This window comes from Macaca fascicularis, chromosome 7 (genome assembly GCF_037993035.2).
Source record: "Macaca fascicularis isolate 582-1 chromosome 7, T2T-MFA8v1.1".
Taxonomy (NCBI): Eukaryota; Metazoa; Chordata; class Mammalia; order Primates; family Cercopithecidae; genus Macaca; species Macaca fascicularis.
In genome coordinates this window covers 54781274-54800015 of record NC_088381.1, presented here as the reverse complement: position 1 = coordinate 54800015, position 18742 = coordinate 54781274, and the positions used below count along the sequence as shown (strand labels likewise).

Sequence of the window (18742 nt, the reverse complement as noted above, 5' to 3'; positions counted from 1 at the left end):
ACAAAACAATGGGCTATTAGGAGAGCCTGGGGAGAGCTGAATGCTGAAGACCCCCACAAAGGCCTCTCCTGGGGGTGATGAGAAGGGCCAGCTGTTAGGGGGATTCCAGGGCTGAGTGGGGTGGGGTGGGGAATTCTGTGAATGAGAGATGTGAGGGGCTGGGAGCAGGGTAAAGAGCTGGGGAGAGGCGTGTAGAAGGATTCCAGGCTCTCCAGCTTCGGAGAGCAGTGGGGGTTTTTAACTGAGCTGACAGATATTAGAGAAAATGTGGGTTTGGGGAGAATGCATATTTAATTTTGGACAAATTGAGTTGAGGATTCTGCAGGATGCCAGATGGAGAAGCCCTGAGGGAGTTGGAAAGAGAGATCAGGAACTCCAGCGAGGGCGACTCAGCTCTGAGCTGTTTCATGCAGGAGGGAAGGCCTGGCACTGGAGGAGGAATGCCAAAGTCCAGGTGATGTTTGATCAATAAGGACCCTGCAAGCTCCCTAAGTGTCAGGATTTTAGATCAGGTGGGAATAATGGAAGGCACACTTCCCACGGAATGGTAGAATGTATTAGAATAGTATGTGCTTCATTTATTTTGCTGGAGACTTGGAGATTGAGAGCTAGAGGGGGTCATCTGGTCCTATATGAAGTCTTCAGCACCTTCTAGGGCCAGGCCCTGAGAATATGTAAGTGGGGAGACAAGAAAGTCTTCCCAAGAGTAGAATGCCAGGCAATAAAGGTGGAAGGAATAATGGACTTAGAAAAAATCGCAACAGCATGGTGAAGATACAGCCTGAATAGTGGATTTTATAGTCCTATCCAGATCGCCAAGGTTTTAGTGGAGAGATGGAGATCTGAAGGGGTTAAGTGGCTTCCGAGGTGATGCTGAAGTGGCCCAGTTGGGAATAATAGGGTGGTGTCTTTGTAGGACCCAGGGGAATGTTTTTGCACTATGAGATTGTTGTATGCCTTTTGAGATACATGGGGCAGATTAAAATCTCCTTTTCACAGATGAGAAAAATGTCTCCAGGAGCTGAAGAGACCTGCTTCAGGCTGCACCAATGCCAACAAGAGGCATAACCGGATGTGAACCCCAGAGTTCCCATCTCCCACCGCATGCAGAACTTCTTCGGCTACCTGAGCTACAGGAACCCTAGGAGGCAGGACCAGAGGTGCCCAGGGACTGCAGCCCACTAGGGTGGACATGGGGAAAGAGGAATACCATTTCTGGTTCAAGTTGCTAGTTTTGCAGAGTGTAAAATTACTGCACAAGTCTCAGAGAATAAACAGAGTTAACACCCCGTTAAATACAATGGACTTTCAACGTGAGCTCTAGACGTGCCTAGATTGAAACTAGCTGAGCGGGAGCTGGCCCGTGAGTAAAATGTATCACATGCACTCCCTTAATGCTTCCAAAGAGGAAAATCCAGCGCAGGGAGAAGAAAGCGCCGGCAGCAGCTCTGCAGGCTCAGGGCTGAGGATCCGGTAATGAAGTCTTTCTGGAAGGTAAGAAAGGGCTGTGTGCTGCATGCTATTTTTAAACATGCTGGAGCAGCACATGTATCCCTGGCCCACGCACTTTCTCCAGCAGAGGAGGGGCCTGGGGGAATGCAGCCAGGAATTTAGATGCTATTTATTGTATTTCCTTTTATCAGTCAAATGATTTTCCTATTTCCCACATAGATAAAGATCTTCCACTTACAGCTCCAGCTTGTTGACCTTGTCAGGACTGCTGTGCAGCTTGAAAATTGGTCCCAGAGAGAGAAGGGCATTGTTTTTAGGGGTTGTTAGGGGATTGTTTGGCGGGTTGGGTTTTTCTTCTCCCAGCAGGGAAGAGATTGGTTTACAAAAAAAAAATTAAAAATCTGCCAGAAAACAAAAACTGATTGTTTTGTGCCTTTTTGCAGAACTGAAAGGCTGTCCAAGAAGTAGAGTTCACCAGCCATCCCCCTTGCATCCCCCTAATATCTCCACCCCCTTTCACCAACATACACACACACGCGCACTCTCTCTCTATTAATATCTCTTTCTGTCTCTTGCAGCAGTAAGCCTGGCCCTGGCCCCAGACCCACTGCTGTGCTGCTGTCTTGGCAGGCAGCAGGGCAGAGGGGGTGGCAGTTCTGTCTAAGCTTGTAAGCTGAGCCAGTCTCTTGGCTGTGCCAGCTCTGAGGCCCCTTAGAGATGCCAGTATGCCTGAGTGGGAGCAGTTGCAGCTTCCACTCGGCTGGAAGCCTTGGAGCCAGCCAGGCCTCCAGAAGCTGCATTCTTAGGCAAGGGTATGGCCCAAGGGCTGCTAATCAGCAGGAGGCCTCCTCTTGGGCAAGCTGCCCTCATTGTCTCGCCTTGCCTGGGCCTGCTGGCCAGGTTCACAGGCCAGAGACAGTGCCACTTTTCCTCACCTTCTTGGGAATGGGACCAGCAGATGCTGTGGGAGGCTGGGGTTTTATTGTAAATCCTTATCATTTCTGGCTCATTTAGAGCCACAAAACACAAAGAGAGCCAGCTAGAAGGAGGGAATCCACCCCCTTGCAGGCTCATCATTTGAACAGCAAGGAGCTGCAGGCCCCTTCCACACCAGCGCGGGCTGGCTGTAGATTTAACAGTCGGCTTTCAGGAACCCCACATTCTTTCCCACCATTGCAGTGTTTCCTGGCCAGGACAGCAGAGGGCGCCGGCTCTCCTGCCAGCACTGGGTCCCGGGCCGCCCTCCCGCACATCTGGAAATGGGCTCTATCACTGTCTTGCGAAATAGGGCCAGGGATCTGTCTGTGTCAGATGAATTGGCACCCGAGTGAGCACGCATACACATCAAGAATTCCACTTTCTCATTAGTTCTATTTCTCCCTCAAGAGCACTTGTGGAATGTGGGGAATTTGCCTTGCCAAGGCGGCCAGCACATCTGAGTCCTGGGCTTGGTCAGGCCTCGGTGGAGAGCTTGGCGGGACCACCTCTGTTCTGAAGCCTTTGCCCTTCCCTCCGACATGGAGGGAGGGGGAAAAAGAAAACAGGAGAACAGGACCTCCCAGATCTTTTCTCCTGGGGAAGAAAACTAAAAATGTTTGGTCCTGACCTTCCGGGCCCTCCTGAAGAAAGCAAATGTCCCACATTAACAGGTCCTTGAGAAAGAAGACATAATTCCAAGAAAGCATTTTCTTAAATTACAAGTGATTAGAAATACCAAAGGCATGTGCAAACAATGAAGATGGGAAAGGAGAAACTGGATGGAGGAGGGCAGAGCTGAAGCCAACCCAGGGGCCTGGTTGCTGTTCTGAGGCTGCTCCCTAGACTTCTGAAAGCTGCATGCATTTAAATGTCCACATTTTCTCGCAGAAGCCAGCAATCTGTACTTCTCTTGGCCAAACAACACATCAGTCTAATATGGTGTGGGAGAAATATGTTACATTCTTTTACGAACAGAATGTTAACATCACCTAGAATCAATATTTATATCCAAGAACACAATGAACTGGCTTGTTTTGTGCAGAATGGGTTTAAGACAGGGACATTTGGAAGGAGTAGGGAGGCTGCCCCTCCTCCCACCCAGAAAGGCAGACCCCAGTAAGCAGGCTGAGGCTCCGGCATCCCAACGGGTTTCTGCCTGGGAGACCATGCTCGGCTCCCTTCCTCCCTCACAGTCCTTTGTCTCCTGGGATTGCAAGAGGAAGCCAGAAGCAGCCAGTGGGGCAGGAATTTGTGGTGAGGTTCAGGACATGAGGCAGCATCCTGTCTGCAGGAGAGACAGCTACCATTCGTGAGGGCTGCAGTGGGGGAAGGAGGGTCAGGACATGCATCCCAGCATTTCCTACCGCAGATCAAAGTAGGGGCGGACACAACTTTACACAAGTCCTTGGATGAGGGGCTTTTAGGGGATGAAAAACAAGGAATAAGGGGGGGATGACCCTTTTCTTTAATGCTGCTATTTTTTGGCCAGGTAATTATCCTCATCTGAGGCAGCCATTACAACAGAGATGGAAGCTGAGGTCTCCTGGCCTTGGAGTGCTGCATATTCTTCCAGAGGCTTTTGGGACACTCTATCCAACTCATTAGGCTGGTTTCTTCCTTAATTCTGTTTTCCACTTTTTTTTGGAAACTGCCTTTTTTTTTGGTTGTTGTTGTTTTTTTTCTTTTCTTTTGAGATGGAGTCTTGCTGTGATGCCCAGGTTGGAGTGCAATGGCGCAATCTTGGCTCACTACAACCTATGCTTCGCGGGTTCAAGCGATTCTCTTGCCTCAGCCTCCCAAGTAGCTGGGACTACAGGCATATGCCACCACACCCAGCGAATTTTTGTATTTTTAGTAGAGACAGGGTTTCACCATATTGGCCAGGCTGGTCTCAAACTCCTGACCTCAAGTGATCCACCCGCCTCAGTCTCCCAAAGTTCTGGGATTACAGGCGTGAGCCACCATGCCCGCCGGCTTTACTGCCTTTGGAAGCTACTGGGCCTGCAGCCCAGAGTCAGCTGCTTGCTCCTTGCATGTACAATCCTTACCTAATTAGAAAAATAAAAACAAACAAAAGCCTTTCCCCCTTTCCCAGAAGATTTAAGGTTTGCCTGCAACAGAGCATCTACAAATGTGAGACTTCTTTTCACCTAAGCAGACTGGATTGTGGCCTCATTTTGCAGAGCAAGCAGGCCCACTTCATTTTCAGATTCGATGCTGAAGGTTACCACTTTCAACCGTAGCACTTGTCTCTCGTTAAATGCCTGGAGCTCATTATGATGTATCTTGCAGAACAGTCTTTGCTGCTTTAATAGGCATGATCTTTAGAAAAGATCTTTTGGCTTATGTATAAGATCGAGGCATGATTAATCTTGGCCCCATTTAGTTGTGGGTCACCAGTGTTCAGGCTACAGTGAGATCTCTTTTTGCATGACCACAATTTATAATTTTCCATAATCTGTATCTTTCCTTTATGTTGTTAGTATGTTTTGTTGCTGTAATTCATTTGGTCTGTCCTATTGTTTTCATCTAGTTCTAAGAAACCACCAGTAAATATCCTGATCACATTTGCTATAAAACCAGCCAAGATAAACATATTATTTCATTATAAGCCACTATGTTTAGCATCCTCTTTATGGCTGCAAAGCTCCCCCTGCAGAAATCTCACGTGGGAGACTCATGTAAGTTTAAATATTCTGAACATCTTTAGAGGTACTACCTGATTTAAGCCATGGAAAAGTCTCACTTAGGTCCAGATGTTGTTCTGATGTCAAGGGCAGGATGAAAGAATAGTGAAAGTTAGCAGTAGGGGCTGGGTATAGTGACTGATGCCTGTAATCCCAGCACTTTGGGAAGTTGAGGTAAGTGGACTGCTTGAGCCCATGAGTTTGAGACCAGCCTGGGCAACACAGTGAGACCCCCATCTCTATAAAACTTGGAAAAATTAGCCAGGCGTGGTGGTGCACATCTGTAGTCCTAACTACTCGGGAGACTGAGGTGGGAAGATCCTTTGAGCCCAGGAGTTTGAGACCAGCCTGGGCAACATACTGAGACTCCCATGTCTATAAAACATGGAAAAATTAGCCAGGCATGGTGGTACACATCTGTAGTCCTAATTACTCAGGAGACTGAGGTGGGAAGATCCCTTGAGCCCAGGAGTTCAAGGCTGTAGTGAGCTATGATCGCACCACTGCGCACAAGCCTGGGCAACAAAGAAGACCCTGCTTCAAGAACAACAAAAAAGTTAGCAGTAGGGCAAAGAATAAAACAGTGAAATCTTTAGCCAGGAGTGGCAGCAGTTGGTAGGGTTTGACTATCTGCCTTCAGAGTAGTGCCAGGATCTGGGAGAAAAGTTCTAATAAAAAAAGTCTCCTCGGAAGTCTTTGGTAAAAGTCATTCCAAGTCCAGGCCCGCCTTTCAAGCTCTAGAGTTGTCAGTATAAATGCTTACTTAACACCTACATCTGCTGACTTAACACTTGCATCTCAAATAAACTTTCCCACAATGCTGTCTGATTTCCAGCCATTCCCCTGCCCCAGTCTGCTCCTCTTCTAGTCGTTCCGTTTCAGTAACTGGTGCCTGGACCATCCGTATGAAGCACGAGATCACTGCAGGATGATCTCTCCCTCCTGCCTCCCTCTCACCCGTCACTCATCTTGTTCCTTCCACTACCTAAATGGCTGTATTCCATCCTCTTCCCCGCGTCATTCTTCACTGCTACACCCTTAGTCCATGATATCACCACCTCCAGAGGGATTATAGCCACAGTCACAATTTAGCTCCCATTTCAATGCTTCACAGAGAAGTCAGAATAATTTTTTTAAAACCACAAACTAGATGATATCACTTCTTTTCTGAAACCTGCAGTGGTTTCCCCCTGCACTGAGGAGACTATCCTAGATCCTTGGGCTGGTGATAAGACCGCATATGGCCTCTCTCCTATCTCTTGCTGTTTTTCCCCTACATTTCCCTGCTCCAGGTCCCTGGTTTTCTTTCAGCTCCTCTAAATCCCCAAGGAAAAATGGATTTTGTGCTCTGTTCCTGACTCTAAGTCCTACTGGTTTTTCATCTTAACTGTCACTTCCTTGAAGGGGCCTTCCTTGACCCTGCTGTTGAAAAAATAGTTGCCCATTCCCTGCCAATATGCTGACACACGCCATACTACTCTTTTCCTGCATTTGATACCACATGGCAACATCACATCTACTTGTTTGTTTAATCACATTTCTTCCACTAGATACTAGGCTCCATGAAAGCGAGAATTGTTATCTGTTTTGCTATATTCCTACTACCTGCTCCAGAGGGTAATGCATATTAGTTGAACCAAGTAATGAAAGTAGACTGCACATTGAGAGCTACCTAAAGGGTATTTACACTGCCTTCCTGGTGAACCCGCCCCACCAGACCACAGTTACCCAAAATTCCTCCTTGAAGAACTCCTCACTGAGGTTTGGGAGGAGCCAAGTCAAACTCCCAAATGTCTCTAATCTCCTCCTTTGCTCCTTTACTCCATCCCCACTGCATGCTCTTCTTCCTCTTCTTCTTTATTTGTTCATTTTCCTTTGAGACAGAGTCTTGCTCTGTCACCCAAGCTGGAGTGCAATGGTGTGAACATGGCTCACTGCAGCCTCGACTTCCTGGGCTGCAGCAATCCTCCTGGGCTGCAGCAATCCTCCCACTTCAACCTCCCAAGTAGCTGGGAGCACCATCATGCCTGGCTAATTTAAAAAATTTTTTATAGACATGAGGTCTCACCATGTTTCCCAGTCTGGTCTTGAACTTGTGAGCTCATGCAATCCTCCTGCCTTAGCCTCCCAAATTGCTGGGATTATTGGTGTGAGCCACCGTACCCAACCCCCAACTGCATGCTCTTCTTACCTTCCATCCTGGCTATTTTAACACTCTCCTAACCAGTCTATCTCCATACTGCCTTGAATTCAAGAGTATTTATGCTAAGGACCACAATAATGGATGGGGGGAAATTACATTTTGATTTTCACAAACCTCTAATTGAAAAATTTGCATTTCTTTTGATTATAAACATTGGCAACAAGCCCCAGTAGTATTGGCAGGACCTGTGACTTTGCCACCAACAAGATCACAGATATTTTCATACTATATTATAGCCATTGCAGGTGTTGAAATATTATTTATGATCACTACTACTTTAAAATTATGGTCATTATTAGAGCTAGATCATGTTATTTAATGCTTTATCAAGAAGCACAGGTACTCCTACATAACACATTGTTAATATTTTGATAGCTATATTTTAATATAGTGGATTTCCTTTGCAATTTTATTTGTACTTTATGCACTTAAAACATTCCTAGAAGTGTCCATAGACTTCACCAGATTGCCAAAGCAGCTCGTGGCAGAAAAATGGTTGAGAGGCTGTGGCGTAGTTTTTTTCTCATGTCACTGCCCTGCAAAAACAGCCCTTATGACTTCCCTCTGCCTGCAAAACAAAAGCTAAAACCCTTGGCATGACATTCAAGGCCCATTTACAATCCATTTTCAGAACACCTCACTATCTTTCTTTTTGGTCAATGCCCTGGATATGTAACCTGTGTTCCAGTCACGCTGAATTACTTGAGTACACCAAAAATGTACTTCTATCTCCAGTTCTATTTCTAGCTTATCTTAAGGAACTACTCTTTTTCTAAGGCCCAACTCTAAATGTTATCCTGGTAAAGCTCTTTTGCCTTCCCCCAAGCAAAACTGCTGAATCTTTCCTTTGTGTTTTCCAAGAATACTGTGCTCACAGCTGCTTGATCATTTATCAGACCCTATTGTAGTTAGCTTTGTATCTATTTTTTGTTACATTGTGAGCTTCCAGGGGAGAGGGACTTTCTCAGCTTTACACCCAAAACACATAGTGAGTACTTGGAAACGCTTGAATAAATGAATATATCTAAAATATTCATTCTTCTGAGGGATGAATAAAATCCCTAATTAGTATACTAGTTTGTCCTTTAAACCAAGAAATTCTTTTGATAAATATAACATAAGTCTACTTCAAAAATCCACTGGCCCCAAGAAAAATAGGTTGTTGTCTTACATTCCACTGCCTGGACCCAGCTGCCTTCAGTTGACTTCCATCCTTGAAGACAGCAAAAGCACCCCTCGCAGGAGCCCATTTGCTGAGTCTTTAAACCTTCTGACTGTATCAGTGATGTCTTCTCACATTACCCTTCTTTGAATGATGCCAAATTTTGACCAGTCTCCTTTAAGCAGACGCTTTCCATTTCTTGCCCAGGATTTTCTAATGGTCAGGTTATGACATGATTTTTATATCCTAGAACATTCAGCTGCTTTATGTCAATCTTAAACAAATGCAGATGCAAGGTTTTAAAAATTCTTTTCCTAAGGAGCTTGAAGAATTAAAAAGGAGACCATTCCTTAATTTCATAGTTCAATGCACAGCGTAACTGGATCTACATGTGTGCACATGCGCTGAGGATAGAAGGAATGTTAGCAAACACTGACCTGAACTTAGAATCTCAAGGAACCACAGACTTTTAAGAACTGAAAGGAACTTTTTAACTGATAGCAGAGAGATGTGTGTCTTGCCCAGGGCTCTTCTGTTGTTGGGACTTCAAGTTTAGCCAGTCCAAAACAGAAACCTTGATTTTTCTTCCGTGATGTTTCATACTTAAGTCTGCAATCTCAGGCCATGGCATTGCTCTCCATTACCCAGTTTCCCAAGCCAAAAGTCATTCTTCTTCTTTTTTCTTTTATAGAGATGGGGTTTCACCACATTGCCCAGGTTGGTCTCGAACTCCTAGGCTCAAGCAATCTACCCGCCTTGGCCTCCCAAAGTACTGGGATTACAGGCGTGAGCCACTGTGCCGAGGAAAAACTGAGTCATTCTTGATTCTTTTTCTTTCATTCTCCACATCCCACTCATCAGCAAATCCCGTCCATTATACTCCCAAACTATATCCTGAATTAATCTGCCCTTTCCCACCACTCTAGGCTAAGCCACTGTCATTTCTCACTTGGGCTCCTGTGCCAGCCTTCTCACTAGTCTCTCTGATTCTTATCTCCCCCACAATTCTCTACACAGCAGCCAGAGTGACCCTTTATTTTACTTTATTTTTGTTTTTGAGACAGAGTCTTGCTGTGTCACTCAGGCTGGAGTGCAGTGGCACAATCTCGGCTCGCTGCAACCCCCGCCTCCTGGGTTCAAGGGATTCTCATGCCTCAGACTCCTCAGTAGTTGGGATTACAGATGCGTGCCACCATGTCCAGCTAATTTTGTTTTGTATTTTTAGTAGAAAAATACAAACATCGTTTCACCATGTTGGCCAGGCTTGTCTCCAACTCCTGGCCTCAAGTGATCTGCCCGCTCCCACCTCTCAAAGTGCTGGGATTAGAGGCGTGAGCCACTGCACCCGGCCCAGAGTGACCCTTTAAAAACAGAAATCAGATCTTGTCACTTAGTTGTGTAGAACTCTCTTCACATTACACTTATGACAAACTGCGAACTCTTTATGACACTTCCGAGGATCTACGTGATCTTGCTATTGCCTGCCTTGCAACTTCATCAAAGCCACTCTGCCTCTCCTTTACTCTGCTCCAGCCTCACCAGCTTTTTCCATGCCTTGAAATTCCAGAGCTCATTCCTGCCTCAGGACTTCAGACTTTCTATACCCTCAGCCCTTCACCGGGCTGGCTCCTTCAAATCAATCTTGTCTTTACTCAGAAGATACTTTTTCAGAAAGGCCTTTTCTCTACCCTAGCTTATATCATTTCCTCATATACCTAATCTAGGTAATTAGCTGAGATGAGTTAGGTTGTTTGTAGTCTCTTCTTCCCCAGCAAGGAGAAGAGCTCTGTGAGGACTAGGACCCAGCACAGTTTCTAACACAAAAAAGATATTCAACAAATATTGTTGAATAGGTCTAATTCCAGTTCTCAGACCCACCATACTATGCTACGGCTTTGAACTCATGCCACTCTCATTAGTTATCTCTAAGACAATATGGCTAGAGTGGAATGTAAAACCACAGTTATCTGGGTATAAACCATTTCTCTACCTGTTCCCTGTTCTGTAACTGCACAAGTCACTTATCAGATGAGTATCTTAATTTACTTACTGTAAAAATGAGTATAGTAGTCCTACTCTGTAAAGTTGTGGAATTACATAATTTATATAAAAAGCACAGCAGAGTGGCCTATAGTATGTGTCTAATTGTTAGTTCTCTTTTCCCTTTGGTCTTCCACAAATTATAAGTTTATATTTATATGTCTTCTACTCTATGACAGGCATGATTCTAAGTGTTTTACATGGATTGACTAATTCAATCTACATAAAAACTCTACAGGACAGAAATGATAAATATCACTATGTTACAGATGAGAAAACTTAAGTCATACAGTGGTTTATACAACTTGCCTAAGGTCATATAAGAGGAAAGCAGCAGAATCCAGACTTGAACCCCGCAGTGTTGTCCAATTTCAGAGGTAAAAAAACAGTCATTGACTATCTTTATTGTGATCCCATGGTAAGAAACACATTTTACATTATAAGTGTATGTAGACATATGACTGTATCTGAAGTATAAGTTTCACAAAATAATACCCTTACTATACCTGTAGTGCAATCTGATAGTTTCTCTTCATTTTAATTTTTAAAAATGTTTTTGGCCAACTTACTGGTTTAATGATCTATTAATGAATCAAAACAGCACTTTGAAAAATTGCTTGTCTAAATTACAATTAATCCAACTGTTCTGACCTTCCAGCTACCTCAACCTGTACCAGAAAAACTCTGATGGCTATCAGTTCAGATTTTCATGTTTCATTTACATTCCAGATAAAGTCCTTATTAATTATTTAAGATACTGATCCCCCACCCTGACTCAGATCTACTCCCTATTGCAAAGTCTTTTGCACTTATGGAAAAAATACCTCATCAGGTAAGATTCAAATAATTCTTTCACTCTACAAAATGTATTTGTCTCTATTAAAACTATTAATACAAGCTGCCCTATGTTAGAAACATTTATATACAAGTTTGTCCTTTCCACTAGATTATCAGAAACTATGGCGGGCAGAAACCATGTTTTATAAACGTCTTTGTAGGCCCAAATTAAAGGGTGAATTAAAGTTAAATGAAGAGAAGTTGGTATAAAAAACTCTGGCTCTTTAAGTGTTGGATGGTGTGTGTGTGTGAGAGAGAGATTCAAATAAGAGAATCTCTTACACTGAATCTTACATATTCCCACATAAACATGTAAGACATCCTCCCACAGATCTGGTGTTGCAGGTGGTTTACAAAAATCCTTCTATCTGGAAAATCTGCATTGGCCATGCATTTAATTTCCCAATGCCATTCCTATCTCCTTGTGGCTCCTCCTTTTGCATTTCACTAAGCTAAGAGAATGTACATTTCTACCTCTGGCAAAAGTTTACCCCCGTAGACACACAGTCCTATGAAAACTAAACTGAAATGGTTTCTGGATGAGCAGATGTACATTAACAATTTCACCTAGTCTGACTCTCTATCTCGAGTTCTTTAATGGGCTGGCATATAAACTACTGCTTATATCCATAGATATTGAAGTATATATCTGAGTGCAGGCTATATATCAAACAAAGAAAAAACCCCTGACTTGGAACTCTCAGTTGCAAGGCAGGAAGTTCTTTCAGAGGGCAGGAAGTAGCTATGTGCTTTTCTGCTAAGCAATACTTCAGTTTCCCCACCCTTAGGGAAAGCTTGCCCTGATGTTGTTTCAATTCAGCAGATGCTGAGCAGTTAGAGAAAGGGAACAAACAACTAGGGGAAGTATTACTACCTGTTTATTTGGATTTTTACTAAACAAGACTGGCCACCAGCTGTTGCAGGGTAGGGGAAGAGCTAGATGAGAATAGGAAATGCCAACTCAGATGGAAGCTAGTTTTTGGCTTTCTGGCTCTCCAGGGGAAAAAAGGTATCAAGGAAGTACATGGTCATTCTCAAATGGCCAAGAGGCAAAGGCAAGATAATGCACTCCATTCACTAGCATGGCGGGGTTGGGCTTAGAGTGCATAAATGAAGTCACACATAGTTATGAAATTAATGTTAGTCACCTACTCTATATTCATTTTCTCCTTCTTCCTTACTAAAACCTGTATATTGTTGGGCACAGTAACGTCCATGCAAGAATGACATTTCTGGGCCTCCTTTATACTAGCTTTAGTCACATGATTGAGTTCTGGCCAAATCAAGTGAAAGTGTTGAATACGATTTCCAGGAAGACTCTTTAGAGGGCCCTGACTCAGCTAGGTTTGCTCATTTTGTCCTTGCCCTCTTTTCCTCATGCTGCCAGGAATTTCAAAGTGACAGCTGATGGTCAAGTGGCTATTTTGGACCATGGGGTGACCTTGAGAAGGATCATGTTGTGGTACAGGCAGGAGCCTCCATACTAGCCTTTAACTGCCCAACTTTGGCATAGTTTTCTATGAGAAAACTATTTAAGCTGTTGCTAGTTCTGCTTAATATAGAGTCAAACTCAATGCTAACTGAGATACCCTGATAGTTACTGGCAATCATGTAACAGATACTTCCTATCTTCCTATCCTCCAAAGCAAGGTGGATTCTGTACCTTACTCTATCCTTCTTACGACAGTAAAGGAGAGCTGAGGCATGTGTTATGTCAGAAGAGGAAACTGGAGTTGAAACAAATCAAGACTTGCCCAATGTCACACAACTGGCTACTTGGAAAGCAGCAGGCTCTGGAAGCCAGGGTGCCTCACCCCTAGGATTTTTAAAAGCATAGTAGAAATAGGTGACTAATTTCCTTTAAAAAGATTTTGGGCCGGGTGCGGTGGCTCACGCCTGTAATCCCAGCACTTTGGGAGGCCGAGGTGGGCAGATCACGAGGTCAGGAGATCGAGACCATCTTGGCTAACACGGTGAAACCCCGTCTCTACTAAAAATACAAAAAATTAGCTGGGCGTGTGGTGGGCGCCTGTAATCCCAGCTGCTCGGGAGGCTGAGGCAGGAGAATGGCGTGAACCCAGGAGGTGGAGCTTGCAGTGAGCCAAGATCGCGCCACTACACTCCAGCCTGGGCGACAGAGTGAGACTCTGTCTCAAAAAAAAAAAAAAAAAAAAAAGATTTTGATTGGTTATTTTTAAAAAGCAAGCATTTGGCTGGGTGTGATGGCTCATGCCTGTAATCCCAGCACTTTGGGAGGCCGAGGCCAGCGGATAACAAGGTCAGGAGTTCGAGACCAGCCTGCCCAACATGGCAAAACCCCGTCTCTACTGAAAAGACAAAAATTAGCTGGGCGTGGCAGCGTGCACCTGTCATCCCAGCTACTTGGGAGGCTGAGGCAGGAGAATCGCTTGAAACCAGAAGGCAGAGTTTGTAGTGAGCTGATATCATGCCACTGCACTCCAGGCTAGGCAACAAGAGCAAAACTCCAACTCAAAAAAAAAAAAAAAAAAAAAAAAAAGCAAGCATTTAAGCACATCTCCTTTCTTCTATCAAATGATCTTCTATCAAGGGGACATCAGAGTCACTGACTTTAAAAACATCCTTTTAAGTTGTCTCCAGAATACTACTGCTATATTAAAATGAATTAGAATTCACTGTATTGTTACAGCATACACTAAAAGAGCTGACTTCTCAAACAGGTAAAGACACATTTTGAAGTAGCAATTAGTAAAATGAATGTGTTACTGTTTTAAAAGCATAACAGACATGATGATTAATGTAGAGTTGACAAAGTCTTTAAGAGGAAAAAACAGAAGTAGGCCTTCTTTTAAAATTTTTTATTTTTTTGAGACGGAGTCTCGCTCTATTGCCAGGCTGGAGTGCAGTGGTGCGATCTCGGCTCACTGCAACCTCCGCCTCCCAAGTTCAAGCGATTCTCCTGCCTAAGTCTCCGGAGTAGCTGGGACTACAGGCATGTACCACCATGCCCAGCTAATTTTTGTATTTTTAGTAGAGTCAGGGTTTCACCAGGTTGGCCAGGATGGTCTCAATCTCTTAACCTCGTGATCTGCCCACCTCGGCCTTCCAAAGTGTTGGGATTACAGGCATGAGCCACCGTGCCCGGCCAGAGGTAGGACTTTTTATTACAAAGTAAGTAAAATTGAAACAGGTGAATTCAACATAGAAAAGTTTTAATGAGACAAATGTCAAACAAGCATATCAACTTCTTAAAAAACAAAGAAAATCTGAAAGTTTAATTACAAAAACACTTACACAGAAAACTTGGCATTTCAACAGTTCCAAACACATGTACACAAGTTTTTTCTAAAATTAGTCAGAAATAAAATACCTTGTCTCCCTTTCCTCAGCTGCTCCTTCTGTTTTAATTAAAAAGAAACAAAGAAATCTGTAACACTGAACAGGCAACAGCTTATTTCTTGAGAACATAAAGTACAGTAATATCTACAGGTGTACTGGGCAATATGAATTAGGTATTGTGCTAGCCTGTAACTTCATTTACTGCCTCCTCATTGAGCACAGAGGAGAGAGGAGGTGGCAAAGGCCTGCTCTACAGATACTGACAGTTTTGTGGCATCTGAATCCCAGCCACCAGAGGCAGGTGAGTAGCTACTGGGAAAGAGAGCATTTCAAAAGCAAGCTGCTTATTTTCTGAAAATGATTTCATACTGTAGGCTCTCTTGAGATCTCATGTATTCCTGAATATGCAAATGTTTCAAGTCACTGTCAAGTGTCCCATCTAGAGTCAGGAGAATGATGATCCTGGACCACGTTATGGCCTTTTCTGGTCACAAAAGCAGTGCTAACAATGCTGCACAAAACTGAACACAAATGAGTAACAGAAATATGAGGAGGAAGGAAGAGAGGACAGAAAGCATCTGGCAGAAGGAAGAAACCAACCTCCAGAATGGGCTCTGGATGTCCTTCTGCCATAGACAGTGAATTCTGGCTTGGACTTTGCAGACAAGGAGTCTAAGAGAAGCGGCAGAAATACAGATGATGGCAGGGAAATAGGAAAATACAGAAGAGCAAGAGAGCTGGCTAGGTTTATAGCAATAGATAATAATGGGGTCTTATTCTAAAAATTTGCCAAGTGATGGTATGTGGGTTTCAGCACATGGATATCTGATGTATGTTCACATAAGACATTTTAAAAACAGATTTTGTTGCTGTTTTCCTTTGGACTAATAAAGAAAACAGGCAAGGAGATGCTGAGAAGACAGGATGGTGTAGCAACTTGACAGGGAGTTCTGCCCTACACTCTGACTTACGGGCATATTGTGAGAGGGGTCACACTTCTATCCACCTGCCTGCAGTGGTGTGGTGCCCAGACAATGGGCTCTGCTTGCTCTGCTTTGGTTCCAAAGATCTCAGCTATAACCTTTAACCTTGTGCTAGAGTGTCAAAACAAAAACAAAAACAAAGAAACAACCAAAAAACCCTGAGGTAAGAATCAGAACCTCTCTTTCCTTTTGCTGTTAAAGGAACCAGAAACTGCTAGGCGTGATGCTTGAGCCCAAGAGTTGGAGGCTGTAGTGTGTTATGATAGCATCTGTGAATAGCCACCGCACTCCAGCCTGGGCAACACAGCGAGACCTCATCTCTAAACAAAACAAAACAAACAAACAAAAATGAACCAGAAAGTCCTCTTTACTTATGCTGTTAAATGAAAAAAATCACTAAGGAGGGAGAAGGAAGGGAAGCCTGTCTTCTTCACATGGATCAGCAGTTCATCGCTACAGAAGGAAGACAAAGGACATGAGAATTCTTCCTTGCTTTTTTTGTGAGCTCAAGTGACTATTTTGAATGATATTTCCACCTATTTAGATCCATGAATCATTACTCCTAAAGAAGACAGGAATTCCCTCAGTTTTCACTTACAATAAACTTTGGCCCTTTGTACTCTTTCCCTTTCTCCTCTGTTTACAAGTGACCTTTTCCTCAGCAAAAATGCTCCACAAGACATTGTCAATGGATGGGAACAGAAGAGCCTTGCTGGGGCTGGGACTCCATGTCTGTGCAGGAGCAATGCTTAGAAAACAGTAGGCAGTACCAGTGAGGAAGGAAAGAGCATTCTCCTTTAGGGCAGCAATCACAAAGCATTCTCCTTTAGGGCAGCAATCACAAAGCCACACTAAGACTGGTACCCACTGAGCACCATGTGGGGTAGGAAACATAGCCTTGCTCCACATGGCACTATCAACAAGCAGCTCCTTTCTTTGGAGTCACAGCAGGGCAATGATGGGAGAAGATTGGGCCTGTCTAATGCAAGAAACTCTCCTTCAGAACCTTGCTGAGCAACAAAGTTCAGAGGTCAGAAAATGGAGATGTATAAATTGGTGGGGGCCAAGAAAAGCAAAAATAACCCCCAGAGGCATTTAAAAAAAGTGACAAGTAGGTAAGAAAACTGGAGCTCCACTGATAAAAGGGTCTAAGTGAAATTACAACATGAGAAGTCTTCCTTTCTGCAGCAGCAGATGTCAGCATCAGGGTCACCCAGTAAGCTGAAGATATGCAGCTCCACTTTAACAGAAATGGAAATGGTAGGAACCTGAAGACCTGGGAGAGTGGCTGCATACCTTCAAAGTTTCACAGAAGGACAATTCCATAGGAAGCTCATATACATGTTGCTGCTCCCTCATATGGCTTCCTGGGGTGACGGCCTTTCACTCACTGAAAATTCTTTCACAAGCAAAGGGATCTGCACTCTTTCTCCACCCCAACTCAGTTCAAATTTCCATGGATGGCTTCTCATTCCTTACAAGTAAAAACACTTATGGAACATCTTGGAGCTCTAAGACCTGTGGAATCAGGAGAAAACAAAACAAAACAAAACAAACCAGAACAAAAACAAGAACAAACAAGGAAAATAACACCAAGAAAGTAAGTATTGATTGGAAGGGGTTAGCACTATGGATTTTAAAAATGCTTTGGTTTCATAAGCGTTACAGTGAGTGCAGGGTATATGTAAACTAAAGAACTCATAAAGCTGCAAGCAGGCAACCTCATTGAGATGTTTTACATAACATTTCAATGAGAAACATAACACTGCTCCAGTTCAGCAACAATGGGAGGTAGGAAAATCATCAGCTAAACACAGAAAAGCAACTATCAGGGACAAACCTGAGGAGGGAAAATGAGTAACCTATTTTAGTCTGAAGAATGTATGGTCAATCAAAACCAATTTTCTTCAAGTGTTAACTAAGGATATCTGCATGTATAGAGATGTATTATGTGCATATAATCAAGAACATTTCTCATATTAAAAAAAATACAGTCACATAAGATTTTCTTCCCCTGAACTCAAACAGCCAAATATTATCATTGAAATCAGGCAACATACGCATTTTAGTAGTTTATATAAGGTAGTCACCTTTCAACTTAAAATCACCCCCATGGCTTCCTCCCAGTTCCACTTGTCTCAAGGTACTACTCAGTCACAAGAAAGGTGACAGGTAGGGTAATTCTTCCACTGTATATTTATCAAAATAATTTTAAAATGGGCTAAAACTCTGTAACATTATAATTCCTGGATTGTAATTTTTTTCTATTTACTTCCTATGTATCTTTTTTTTTTTTTTTTTTTTTTTTAGACGGAGTCTTGCTCTGTCGCCCGGGCTGGAGTGCAGTGGCGCGATCTCAGCTCACTGCAAGCTCCGCCTCCCGGGCTTACGCCATTCTCCTGCCTCAGCCTCCAGAGTAGCTGGGACCACAGGCGCCCGCCACCTCGCCCGGCTAGTTTTTTGTATTTTTTAGTAGAGACGGGGTTTCACCGTGTTAGCCAGGATGGTCTCGATCTCCTGACCTCGTGATCCGCCTGTCTCGGCCTCCCAAAGTGCTGGGATTACAGGCTTGAGCCACCGCGCCCGGCCTACTTCCTATGTATCTTAATGCTCTATTTCAGGACTTTTTAGTGCTTTCCCCTTCCCCCATCCACCTCTTCCTTAGAGCAATGTTTTAGAAACCCAGTGAATGAGAGTTTAGATATCTGTGGTTCTAGTCTTGGATTCTGTACTCATCTATGCAGATATTTTCAAGCAAGATGTTTCTCCTCTCTGGGATTCAGTTTCTTCATATATAAAATGTTGGATTTCTAAAGGGCCCTTCCAACTCTAATATGCTCCTCTGAAACTTGTAGACCATTAGCTTCCCTTCACTCACTGGCTCCTGACAGTGGATGAAACCTTTGCCAAACTCTTGTCAGAGTAATTAATTGCACCATGAGTGCTGGGGACATCAGCCTCGCTGTCTGTACATATTTGTATAATGAGGCCAAACCAGTATTAATCACAGTCTTTGTAATTATTTCCTTTGACAGTTTTAGGGGGTGTGGGAAACCATCTATTGTTAGTTATGTTTGCATGG

General features: G+C 43.7%; 1 protein-coding gene and 1 long non-coding RNA gene across 3 annotated transcripts in view; one reads left to right on the top strand and one right to left on the bottom strand.

Moving 5' to 3' along the window:
* Positions 1-1402: 1402 nt before the first annotated feature.
* Positions 1403-18742, top strand: part of LOC102130784 (uncharacterized) — a 57936-nt gene continuing 40596 nt past the window's right edge. The window contains exon 1 of the long non-coding RNA XR_001492207.4: positions 1403-1494. This is a non-coding gene — a long non-coding RNA (uncharacterized lncRNA). The remainder of the gene's footprint in view (positions 1495-18742) is intronic.
* HMG20A (high mobility group 20A) overlaps positions 14534-18742 on the bottom strand; it is a 69751-nt gene continuing 65542 nt past the window's right edge. For both annotated transcript variants that reach the window (XM_015453149.4, XM_005560171.5), the window contains one exon: positions 14534-17178. The gene's annotated coding sequence lies outside the window, so the exon portion shown is untranslated. The remainder of the gene's footprint in view (positions 17179-18742) is intronic.